The following is a 12,875-nucleotide window of genomic DNA, read 5'->3' on the forward strand; positions in this document are numbered from 1 at the left end:
AAACAATATGTAAAGGAGGGCTCTTTCAGTGTGGCAGATGCTTCTTCTCTATTCCCCAGCCGGTCTCACAGCACCCATTTGACACTTGGCTGCCCCCTGGTGGTCACTTGGGTCACTTCTCGATCAGTGAGTCCAGCTGCTCCTGAAGCGAGGCCAGCTGTTGGAGCAGAGATTGGGAGGGTTGATTGATGCCTAATGCCCGGGTGTAATTAGTAGGCTAAGTGGATAATGATTAACACGTCTTCCAACATCATTCCTTTTCCATTCATTTGTCAATACAAACAGCAAAACAAGCTGATGTGAAGACAGAGACGTGACTTGAATACTCATCATTGGATTGGTGTTAAGAGTTCTTGACAATTCCAATTAAGATCGATTTAGATTGAGTCAAAGAATTGACTTAGAAATAAAGAAAACCCTCGCCATTGGATGTGTAAGGATGTTCAGTTGCTAGGTGAAGACAATGGCAGTTCAATAAAGTGCTTATTATGTTTAAAAAAACGTGTTGTGTGCTTGTTTGTCTATTCAATTCAAGCATCTTAAATTGCACTGTAACGTAGCGACAGTATACTTTCCCCTTTGCATTCCTTTTTGGTAAATTTAGCTTAATACCAAATTAAATGATCAATATACATATAAATTGATGCGGTTTTAAATGCACCTTCCCGTCTTGCTCAGCCAATCTTACCTGCTCCATCGCTCCTCCTGATGAATGATTTGAGCAGAGCCTGATAGCAGTTCTGCTAAATAAGAACAGAGTATAGTCTGTCTCAGCATTAGACAGTTCCCTTAGCTTGTTTTGATGTTTGAAATTGGAGCCTGCCGTTGCGCGTAGTGAGCGTATCGTTCACCTGACAGAAAGGCTATTTGGAATGTCAGTCAGATTCCCGTGACCGGGATAATAATGGTGAAAGAGAGAACTCAGCCAGCCGAGCAGAGCGCTGAAAAGTCTTGGTAAAACAAGCCAAGGCTGCCCGTGTCTCACACGTTTTTAAATCTGCCCCGAAGAGCTGTTGGCGGAACTATGAATTTTTATGTTTTTTTCCCCTGTGAGGAACGCACAAAGGGCTGATGGCAGAAATGTAATATTTATGCCTTCTAAAAAAAATTACATCTTCAAGTTGCCCTGCGGTCGGAGTTTGGGAAGTTTGACACGTAGTAGTTTAGAGTGGTTATATTCCACATAAATACTTCTCCCTCCGAGGTTGTGTGTGCGCATTTGAGTGAAAGAGTACAAGACTTCTTTTTGAAGGCCTATATGAAATCAGTCTGTGGTCATCTCACTCTGCTATATGACTCAAATGTCATGTAAAAGTAGTGTCTATAGCTCACTTTCAGCACCTGGTTCTCCACCTTCATGACGAGGTCCTCGTGTTGTTTCTTGCAGGCGCCCGTCTCCTTCAGCTTGGCCTTCACACCGTCTACCTGCACCTGGCACTCCATCACTACAGGAGGAGGCACAGAAGAACCATTTACAGCGTCAGGTTTCCTCAAAACACACAGGTTTCACAATAGCTCAATGGAACCGAGTTCATTCCACATCTCCACTCTTAAAATCTACATTGAGTGAAAGCAATAAGCTGGACATGTGTCATTTTGATCCTCTTTAAGATGCGTATGAAGCAGGGAAAGGAAACAGAAGGTGACAACTTGTATGGAGATTCAACCCACTGACTCTTCCACACACAGCAGCACCAAGACATGGCCATTTGCTAGACGCCAACTGAAATTGAATAAAACCAAGAAGGGCCTCTGATTTGCACAAATCAGAACACATGCTTCCTTCTTCCATCAAAACATGTGGCAATCAGGTAGTTTGCCTCCAGGAATCAGCAGTATAAACAATACCAAAGCATACTCCCCCGCACCTGTTTCGGTGAAAAGCTGAGGGATGGGGCTGGAGAAATGTAACCACGCTCTAATTCATGGAGCGATGGATGCAAGGACTGACCATCTATGTTATCAACACGAACATGTTTTGGGGCTACATAGTGTTTGTTTACATTTACTTTGTTTACAAAGCTTGGAGTAAAACAAACTTATATGTTGGGTTCCAGTGGGGTATGACAGTGATACAAGAATACAGCGCCTTCAGAAATAATTCAGACCCCTTACATTTTGTTATGTTACAGCCTTATACTAAAATAGATTAAATCGTCGTCCTTTCTCCCATTCTTCTCTGCAGATCCTCTCAAGCTGTCAGGTTGGATGGGGAGCGTTGCTGCACAGTTATTTTCAGGTCTCTCCAGAGATGTTTGATCGGGTTCAAGTCCGGGCTCTAGCTGAGCCACTCAAGGACATTCAGAGACTTGTCCCAAAGCCACTCCTACGTTGTCTTGGCTGTGTGCTTAGGGTCGCTGTCCTATTGGAAGGTGAACCTTCGGCCCAGTCTAAGGTGCTGAGCAGGTTCTCTGTACTTTGCTCCATTCATCTTTGCCTCGATCCCGACTAGTCTCCCAGTCCCTGCCGCTGAAAAACATCTCCACAGCATGATGCTGCCACCACTATACTTCACGTAGGGATGGTGCCAGGTTTCCTCCAGATGTGGAGTCTGGCATTCAGGCCAAAGAGTTCAATCTTGGTTTCATCAGACCAGAAAATCTTGTTTGTGGTCTAAGAGTCTTTAGGTCGCTTTTGGCAAACTCCAAGTGGGCTGTCATGTGCCTTTTACTGAGGAATGGCTTCCGCCTGGCCACTCTACCATAAAGGCCTGATTGGTGGAGCGCTGCAGAGATGGTTGTCCTTCTGGAAGGTTCTCCCATCTCCACAGAGGATCTCTAGAGCTCTGTCAGTCAGAGTGACCATCGGGTTCTTGGCAACCTCCCTGACCAAGGCCTTTCTCCCCGATTGCTCAGTTTAATACATTTGAAAAAATGTCTAAAAACCTGTTTTCATTTTGTCATTATGAGGTATTGTGTGTAGATTGCTGAGGATTTTTTTTTTAATAGGGCAGTAATATAACAAATTGTGGAAAAATTCAAGGGGTCTGAATACTTCACAAAGGCACTGTATATCCAGCAATAGGCCAATTTAAAGTGAATCCAACACCAGAACCAGGCTGCGGTTAATGTTAGCTCTCCGTTCTCTGGCCCACATTGGCTCTCATTAGTAGGGAGATCGCCTGAAAACTCATTACGTGGAATCCGTTGAATTCAATCAAAGAGTATTGATTTTTTTTTTTAAACGTGCTACAGATGTCATGGGCTCCTCATTAAAGGCACTAGTTTCACAGGCATGTGTGTGGACAGCCACAGCCAGACTTTGACCCATTAAAAGAGGCAGCCCTACAACAGATTAACGGAAAGCTGCAGGACTGGGATGCAGCTTTCGCTGTGTGACGGACAGCTCCATGTGAGCCAGTGAAGGTGCACCGAGCTGTCAGAGAGACAGAGAGCTAGCCCAGCTGTGACTGAACCAGGCTGCAGGAGGAGAGAGAGAGAGCACCTGTCAGTCTTCTGAGTGGGGAGATAACTGGAGATGAAGGGATGGAGACGTCCGTCTGACCTAGAAAACTCAGTCTTACTCTAACTTAAGCTCATTTGTGTAGGGTTGGGTAATGCCATCCTCCATTTTGACAAGGGGACATATAGAGTGGTTAATGTGATTTGATGTCCGATCTTTTTGTCGGTCCTCAGGCGGTGCTTCTGTTCTGAAATTACGCCCACATATCAGCCCCCACCCACCCATCCTCTTCTCACGTTGGCTGCTATTCCAATAACGTAGACAGATCATTCTGATAGGTGCCACGTTGATACCAATTACAAGACAATCACTCTCCTGTTAGAATAGATATGAAAATGTTATTGCCAAGGACCATTTTGTTGCCAAAATGGAGACAGGATGCCAACGTCTTGAATATGTACGACTGTAATCCCCTCTCCATCTGTTTAAATTAGAATTTTTTCTGTTTTCAGTGTTCTTACGACTCTCCACCAACAAAACACAGTCTTCCCTGTAGGACAGTTATGGACCCACTAGGGCCTACTGTACTGTGCTGGGAGTGGGACAGTGTAAGGCTGTGTGACATACCGTTTGTACCAACTTCTGTATGGGTGTTGTTTGGGGAAAACGGTTATGTTACAGTCTAATTCTTTAGAAATGCTTAAGTACTATACTTACAGTACGTACTGGAGTGGAAAAACACTTGTTTAACTTAGGCCGCGAGAACTGATTAGAACCTGGTCTTGTTTGACAATGCTTTAAAGAAGTGGAGCCAAGTCCCGCCATCTCTCGTGTAACCTTGCCTCCCGTTAGGTGAGGCAAGCAGCTCTTTGTGCAGAGGTATATAATGACTGTGAATCCGTAACCTTTGAGTTCCTCTCCGGGTTTATCCTGTGTGATCTCCCTTGCAATTGCTTGAATAAACTCTTATTAACTGGATAATGAGCTCTGCCTGATCCTTGGAACGAGTTTTCCTCAACAGTGGGGTGGCTCTCAGGTGGTGGGAGAGTGGGACGTGTTATGGCTCTCATTTCAAACATCAGCCACATATTGAATACATGTATTACGTTAACTGTGAGCCACTCTGTATGGAACCAAAGTATCTGCTATATGACAATATCAAAGTATTATGTGAGAGGAGCTTGTTGTGCCCACTTCCATGGTGCTTACCAGAGGAGCCATGCCCCATCTGCTGAGTCCAGGTTGTCCAGACAGCCTTTGTTGTCTGCCTCCTTGGTTTCATCCTCAGCTATCACCTCCCAGCCTGAACACCAGGTTAGGGAAACATTGTACACCAAACACTACCTCACTGCTTTCTTTAAGTTATGTTCCAACTATTACAAACATACTGGCTTCAATATGGGCCAACAATTTATTTATTTATTTATTATACCTTTATTTAACCAGGCAAGTCAGTTAAGAACAAATTCTTATTTTCAATGATGACCTGCGAACAGTGGGTTAACTGCCTGTTCAGGGGCAGAACGACAGATTTGTACCTTGTCAGCTCGGGGGTTTGAACTCACAACCTTCCGGTTACGAGTCCAACACTCTAACCACTAGGCTACCCTATTAAAGTTCCAGAGTCCACTTAAATCAACACTCAGGGAGCTGTTGATGCTGTACCCCTGGTGTAGGCAACCCTGGTCCTGGAGTGCCACAGGCACTTCATGTCTTTGATTTAACCAACCTTGAAGACCAGGTGTCTTCAATTTAGATGACCAATGAACTGATCAATTAGCTCAGTTGGTCAGGTGTGGTGCCTAGTTGGAACAAAATCCTGCGGCATGCCAGGAACAGGGTTGCCTACCCCTTCTGTACCCTGTTCTGTCCTGCTGCTTTATTGTTTCATTACAGTGCTAACACGAGAAGGTGTTGGTGCAGGTGACATTAAGACATTAGCAGGAGTCAGTTCGGGTGAGGCCCAGCAGAGCAGAGAGTAGGCTCCCGCTGGCCTCTCCTCAACAGCTACAGGCTGTTGTGTTTCATTTACAGTGTACGCCTTAGGCACGTGTCAAACTCATTCTACCACGGGCCGAGTGTCTGTGGGTTTTTGCCCCACCCTTGTACTTGATTGATGAATTAAGGTCACTAATTAGTAAAGGACTCCCCACACCTGGTTGTCTAGGTCTTAATTGAAAGAAAAATAAAAAAAACCCAGAGACACAACACCCTCCATGGAATGAGTTTGACAGCTCTGATCCAAGAGACGGGTTGATACAGCATTAGAGTGTGTGTGTGTGTGTGTGTGTGTGTGTGTGTGTGTGTGTGTGTGTGTGTGTGTGTGTGTGTGTGTATATATATATATATATAAAATATGTGCGTGTTTGCCCCAGTGCGTGAGATAAAAGGACACGGACACTAACGGCCTCTGCATCAGTGCTTAGCAATCTCTTTACCTTCTCGATGTACTGCAGAGGAAATCAGATTACATTTACTTCTGGCCTCCAGACTACTGCACGCCGCCTCGGCACACAACACTACTGCACACACACACACAAACACACTGCCCTCAGAGCCAACATCTGGCCATGTGCCAGCAAACACATTTTGAATAAAACAGGGAGCCAAATCGATATGGCCCTGCACCTTAAAGATGATTTATTCAAAAGACAAAGTAGGAATCCTTCCTCTCATTCGCTCGGATCAAAGCGTAGTTAGATTGCTTTTATGCATATCTTTGGGGCAAATGAAGATAGGCCTTTATTTACACTGAAGAAGAATTTAAACTCAACATGTAGAGTGTTGGTCCCATGTTTCATAGGCTGAAGTAAAAGATCCCAGAATTGTTTCATACGCACAAAAAGCCTATTTCTCTCAAATGTTGTACACAAATCTTAACATCCCTGTTAGTGAGCATTTCTCCTTTGCAAAGATAATCCATCCATCCGACAAGTATGGCATATCAAGAAGCTGATTAAACAGCATGATCATTACACAGGTGTACCTTGTGCTGGGGGCAATAAAAGGCCACTAAAATGTGCAGTTGTCACAACACAATGCCACAGATGTCTCAAGTTGAGGGAACGTGCAATTGGCATGCTGACTGTAGGAATGTCCACCAGACCTGTTGCCAGAGAATTTAATGTTAATTTCTCTTCCATAAGCCACCTCCAAGACTATTTGGCAGTACGTCCAACCAGCCTCACAACCGCAGACCACGTGTATGGCGTCATGTGGGAAAGTGGGTTGCTTTTGTCAACGTTGTGAACAGAATGCCCCATGGTGGCAGTGGGGGTATGGTATGGGCAGGCATAAGCTATGGATAATAAATACAATTGCATTTTATCGATGGCAATTTGAATGCACAGAGATACTGTATCGAGATCCTGAGGCCCATTGTTGTGCCATTCATCTGCTGCCATCACCTCACGTTTCAGCATGATAATGCACAGCCCCATGTCGTGAGGATCTGTACACAATTCCTAGACGCTGAAAATGTCCCAGTTCTTCCATGGTCTTCATACTCAGACATGTCACCCATTGAACATGTTCGGGATGCTCTGGATCGACAGCGTGTTCCAGTTCCCATCAATATCCATCAACTTCGCCATTGAAGAAGAGTGGGACAACATACCACAGACAGCCTGATCAACACTACGTGAAGGAGACGTGTCATGCTGCATGAGGCAAATGGTGGTCACACCAGATACTGACTGGGTTTCCGATCCACGGCCCTACTTTTTTTTAAGGTACCTGTGACCAACAGATGCATATCTGTATTCCCAGTCATGTGAAATCCATTTATTTAATTTGACTGATTTCCTTATATGAATTGTAACTCATCTTTAATCTTTAAAAATGTTGCATGTTGTGTTTATATTTTAGTTCAGTATATATGTAAATCGTAGTTTACTTCTGCTGCTGTTGCTATTTTTATGTTGTTTGAATAAAGGGCCTGGGACGAGATCTCGGCATCATCTTAAGAAAATATTCACGAGAAGGGAAAGAGCGCTTAAGAGGAAACGAATGTCAGTAGCTCTCTTTTTTTTAAATATCTTCTTGAATCTTCTCTTCCTTGTGTTCTTCAGAGGACAAGTGGGAGACCAAAACATTATGATTTAAAGTTAACAGCTCAATCAAAAAGCAAACTTCTAGACCTGCTGAGGCTTGAGGTTAAGTCTCGGCAGCCGGGCTACAAAGTGCTACACTCAGCAAATTTCAATACAGAGGGGATATAGTTCTACTTACTACCATGGTTCCACACAAAGCTCTTGGCCTCGTCTTTGACCTTCTTCTTCTTGGGGTCTACAGTACCAGTGGGCTCCTCCAAGGGAGGGTAGAGGTCTCCGTCCAAAGTGCACACCAGCATCTGCCGCACATAGAACAGGGTCAATGAATAGCAGTTCATTATAGACCAAAGAGCAATGAAAAAAAATCAACCTTTTAGAATGCTCGAAAAGTCAACACAAAAAACGATAATATGGGAGGTCATTATCAATACAGAATATAACAGGGCGGCCTGAGTCATAGAGCAGACACTGCCGTTGTTGACAACTGGTTAATACACAATCCTACTCACTTCTACGAGCGCATCCTTCCTGTCCAACCTGACAGATGTCAGCAGTCTTCTAGAAGGACCGTTTTCAGAGTCTCCAGGATGCAGGACAGATCCACCCAGTAGGGGATGCGGTCCCTTCTCACGATGCCATGGTGACCATTAACTGGAGAGGGAGCAGCATGTCATTTCACACTTATGTCATAAGCCTATGCCTATTGATATTATACGATAGATGCATATGCTATATGTCCTACATGCCCGGTAAGGAATGGACATTCTCTGATGTGATGCTGGGAGATTTAATTTAATAACCTCATATGGACCAAAATGTTCAAATAGGCTTTAGGGTTAAACAAGGTTCTTCCTACTTTACTTTCAAATGGCTTAATCAGCATGATTAATGAGGCCACTTTACAGTATCCTTGATTTAAATTATGCAAATTACAAAGCCTAACTTTCTACATTAAAGTGTGGTAATGGTGTGAGTGAACAGTTAGGACAACAAGGTACACTTGAACTAGCAACACATGACGGCTCAATACATATTAGACCATAAATGAGTTGAATAGAGCTTGACCTACCATGCAGTTCTATGGCGAGTCTGTCTTTGAGGTTCATGCTGCTAGATTGGGTAATCCGTTTTATCGTTGAGGCATATTCTTTTGTCAGAGATAATGCAAATTAGAAAGACATCCATTACCGACTTGGTTCCTGGCATGGCAAGGGTTGGGTTAGATAAAGGGGTTAGGTTAGCGAAAATGCAAAGAATGTTGACGTTAATTTGACAAAAACTAGATCCCGCCTAGCTCTCAACCTCTAGGCGGCATTACGCCTTTACAGTTCTCAGCCATTAGCCTCGCCCATGACTGCCTTATGTCAACTACAATCCCGACGCTGCGTTTTGACATTTAGAATCTATAATAATCATCACTTGCGCTATGATTAAGAAACATATGGGCTTTATCTTTCTTCAGCGATAAAGAGTCGTTCAAATAAAAAAATATATACTTTTGGTCATGTAGTGTATTTGGACACCTGCTCGTCGAAAATCATGTGCATTAATATGGAGTTGTTCCCCCCTTTGCTGCTATAACAGCCTCCAATCTTATGGGAAGGCTTTTCACCATATGTTGGAACATTGCTGCAGGGACTTGCTTCCATTCAGCCACAATAGCATTAGTGAGGTTGGGAGATTAGGCTTGGCTTGCAGTCAGCTCCAATTCATCGCAAAGGTGTTCCATGGGGTTGAAGTCAGGTTTCTGTGCAGGCCAGTCATGGTCTTCCACACCAATCTCTATAGGGCATTTCTGTATGGACTTCGATTTGTGCACAGGGACATTGTCATGCTGAAACAGGAAAGGGCCTTCCCCAAACTGTTCCCACAAAGTTGGAACTGCTTAATCATCTAGAATGTCATTATATGCTGTAGCCAGCGCAAATATTTTCCTTCACTGGAACTAAGGGGCATGGAAAACAGCCCCAGACCAGTATTCCTCGTCCACCAAACTTTACAGTTGGCACTATGCATTGGGGCAGGAAGCGTTCTTCTGGCATCCGCCAAACCCAGATTCGTCCGTCGGATAGCCAGATGGTGAAGCGTGATTCATCACTCCAGAGAAAGCGTTTGCACTGATCCAGTCCAATGGCTGCAAGCTTTACACCACTCCAGCCGACGCTTTGCGCATGGTGATCTTAGGCTTGTGTGCGGCTGCTCGTCCATTTCATGAAGCTCCCGACTAACAGTTATTGTGCTGATATTGCTTCCAGAGGCAGTTTTGAACTTGAGTGTTGCAACCAAGGACAGATAATACCCTTCAGCGGTCTTGTTTAGTGAGCTTGTGTGGCCTACCACTTGGTGGCTGAGCCGTTGTTGCTCCTAAATGTTTCCACTTCACAATAACAGCACTTACAGTTGACCTGGACAGCTTTAGCAGGGCAGAAATTTGATCAACTGACTTGTTGAAAAGGTGGCATGCTATGACGGTACTACAGGAGGTTGGTGGCACCTTGATATGAGGAGGACGGCTCGTGGAAATTACTGGAATGGTAACAAATACATCAAACACAAGGTTTCCAGGTGTTTGATGCCATTCTATTTGCGCCGTTCAGGCCATTATTATGAGCCGTTCTCCCCTCAGCAGCCTCCTGTGGACAGTGCCACATTGAACGTCACTGAGCACTTCAGTAAGGCCATTCTACTGCACATGTTAGTCTATGAAGATTGCCTGACTGTGTGCTCAATTTTATACACCCGTCAGCAACAGGTGTGGCTAAAATAGTAAAATCCACTAATTTGAAGGGGTGTCCACAAACTTTTGTACATATAGTGTACACTTATTGTAGCAGTTTTGCATAGATTATACAGGTATGGGTGCCTTCATCTGACAAAACTACACTTCCCGAGTTACGCTTACGCTGTTTGGAGCATGCTAAACAGATAATTATCACAGGTGGTCGCCTCTTGTCTACAGTCTGTTTTCCATAAACAGGAGCTGTAACATGGAGATATGGCCCTGTGGGAACACTAACTCTATCAAGGTGTGTATTCATTTAACCTTTTGTTTTTTTTTCATGATTTCTCGCTGATATGAAATCTATGGTCCGTAACGCAAGCGATGCATGTTAATGTTCAGACTGAGGATCAGGGATCTTATTAACAAAACTCCCCTCCCGCAGAAGACGCCTTCATGATCAAGGGCTAGATCCCTTCTAGCCATGACACAGGCTAGAAGAATTAGGTTAAGGTTAGGAAAAGAGTTCGCTTAAATGCTCTCCTAACCTCTTATGAAAAGTCATTCCTGTCCTCGAGTACTCCCAACTGCACACATTTTTGTTGTAGCCCAGGTCAAACATGCCTGGTTCAACTCATTGAGGGCCTGATGATTAGGTGATAAATTGAATCAGGCGTGTTTGTCCAAAATAAAAATGTGTACTGTTGGGGGAACATGAAGACCAAAGTTGGGAATCACTGCTGTACTCCATCCTTATTGTGGGCAGCCACAGGACAAATTGACTCTCCAGCTCATGTTGTGCTTCATCGTGTGTTTAAAAAAATATATAAACATTGTACATGTACATTGTCAGTTTCATGGGCTGAAATTCGGCAGTGTAGCCTAGTGGTTAGAGCATTGGACTAGTAACCGAAAGGTTGCAAGTTCAAATCCCCGAGCTGACAAGGTACAAAATCTGTCGTTCTGCCCCTGAACAGGCAATTAAGCCACTGTTCCTAGGCCGTCATTGAAAATAAGAATTTGTTCTTAACTGACTTGCCTAGTAAAATAAAGGTAAAATAAAAAATCTCCCAGAAATGTTTCATATGCACAAAGCCTATTGCTCTCAAATTTTGTGCACAAATTTGTTTACATCCCAGTTAGTGAGTTTTTCTCCTTTGCCTAAATATTCCATCCACCTAACGGGTGTGGCGTCTCGAGAACACAGATGCACCTTATGCTAGGGACCAGAAAAGGCCACTAATATGTGCTGTTTTGTCCAACAACACAAAGCCACAGATGTGTCTGTTATAAAGCCCCTTTGTGGGGAAAAACTCATACTGTTTGGCTGGGCCTGGCTCCCCAGCAATGGCTGTGCCTCTACCCAGTTGTGAAATCCATAGATTAGGGCCTAATGAATTTATTTCATTTGACTGATGTCCTTATATGAACTGTAACTAAGTAAAATCTTTGAAATTAATATATAATATAATGTATATATTTTTCAGTGTAGTTAACTGGCAAGTTACTGGAGCTGTCTGACAATTTCTAGTAACTTTAACTGATTTCATTTAGCTTCACCGAAGACAAACTTACATTTTATTTTGGAGGTACATTGTTTGTATTTTTGTTCTGCATGGTGACTACTTTGAAAATTAAAAATAAAGAGCCTTATCGATTCACACATAGACTGATGCACACAGCAAACCGGAAAAGTCTTATTTAATTTAACTTACCTAAAATTCAAACGGCACATTCCGCCACCTACTGGCCGGAATGGGAGCAGGACGGCTGAACATCCCAAACCGAACCCTAGCCCCTTTCTTACGTACTTTAGTGAATCAGAAATATATAGGTGATAGAATCCTCACGAAATCATATGATAAAAGCAATAACCAGCACCTAACTTGTGGACACCTGGGTAGACTGTAAAATGTAATGTATTTATTTTTTGCAAAGGAAGGAAAAGATAGGTGCAGTTTATTGTACAACTTGGAAACCTGGAACCTTCGAGTTAAAATTTGCGTAGAGCTTCCTATTGGTTGATTCTGATACTTTCTGATACAAGTGGGAAAGGCTGAGCTGAATGCCGCGTTCACGTAATGTCGGGAACTCGGGGCATACGAATTAAAATTAACGTAAATTATTTGCGTAGATCTTCCTATTGGTAGATCTTCCGATTGGTTGATTCTGGCACAAGTGGGAAAGTCGGGTATCAAACTCAGCAAAAAAAGATATGTCCTCTCACTGTCAACTGCATTTATTTTCAGCACTTAACATATTAACAAGTAAATATTTGTATGAACATAAGATTCAACAACTGAGACATAAACTGAACAAGTTACACAGACATGTGACTAACAACAATTGAATAATGTGTCCCTGAACAAAAGGGGGATCAAATGTAACAGTCAGTATTTGGTATGACTACCAGCTGTATTAAGTACTGCAGTGCATCCTCTCTTCATGGACTGCACCAGTTTTTTGGGAGATGATACCCCACTCTTCCACCAAGGCACCTGCAAGTTCCTGGACATTTCTGGGGAGAATGGCCCTAGCCCTAACCTTCCTACCCAAACAGGTCCCAGACGTGCTCAATGGGATTGAGATCCGGACTCTTCGCTGGCCATGGCAGAACACTGACATTCCTGTCTTGCAGGAAATCACGCACAGAACGAGCAGTATGGCTGGTGGTATTGTCATGCTGGAGGGTCATGTCAGGA

At 43.6% G+C, this 12,875-nt stretch overlaps 1 pseudogene; it reads right to left on the minus strand.

Annotated features, from left to right (window-relative positions):
- Positions 1–112: 112 nt before the first annotated feature.
- On the minus strand, positions 113–10,984 carry LOC135527239 (transcription initiation factor TFIID subunit 7-like; annotated as a pseudogene).
- Positions 10,985–12,875: the final 1,891 nt, after the last annotated feature.

This window comes from Oncorhynchus masou, chromosome 32 (assembly GCF_036934945.1).
Source record: "Oncorhynchus masou masou isolate Uvic2021 chromosome 32, UVic_Omas_1.1, whole genome shotgun sequence".
In the NCBI taxonomy this organism is placed as follows: Eukaryota; Metazoa; Chordata; class Actinopteri; order Salmoniformes; family Salmonidae; genus Oncorhynchus; species Oncorhynchus masou.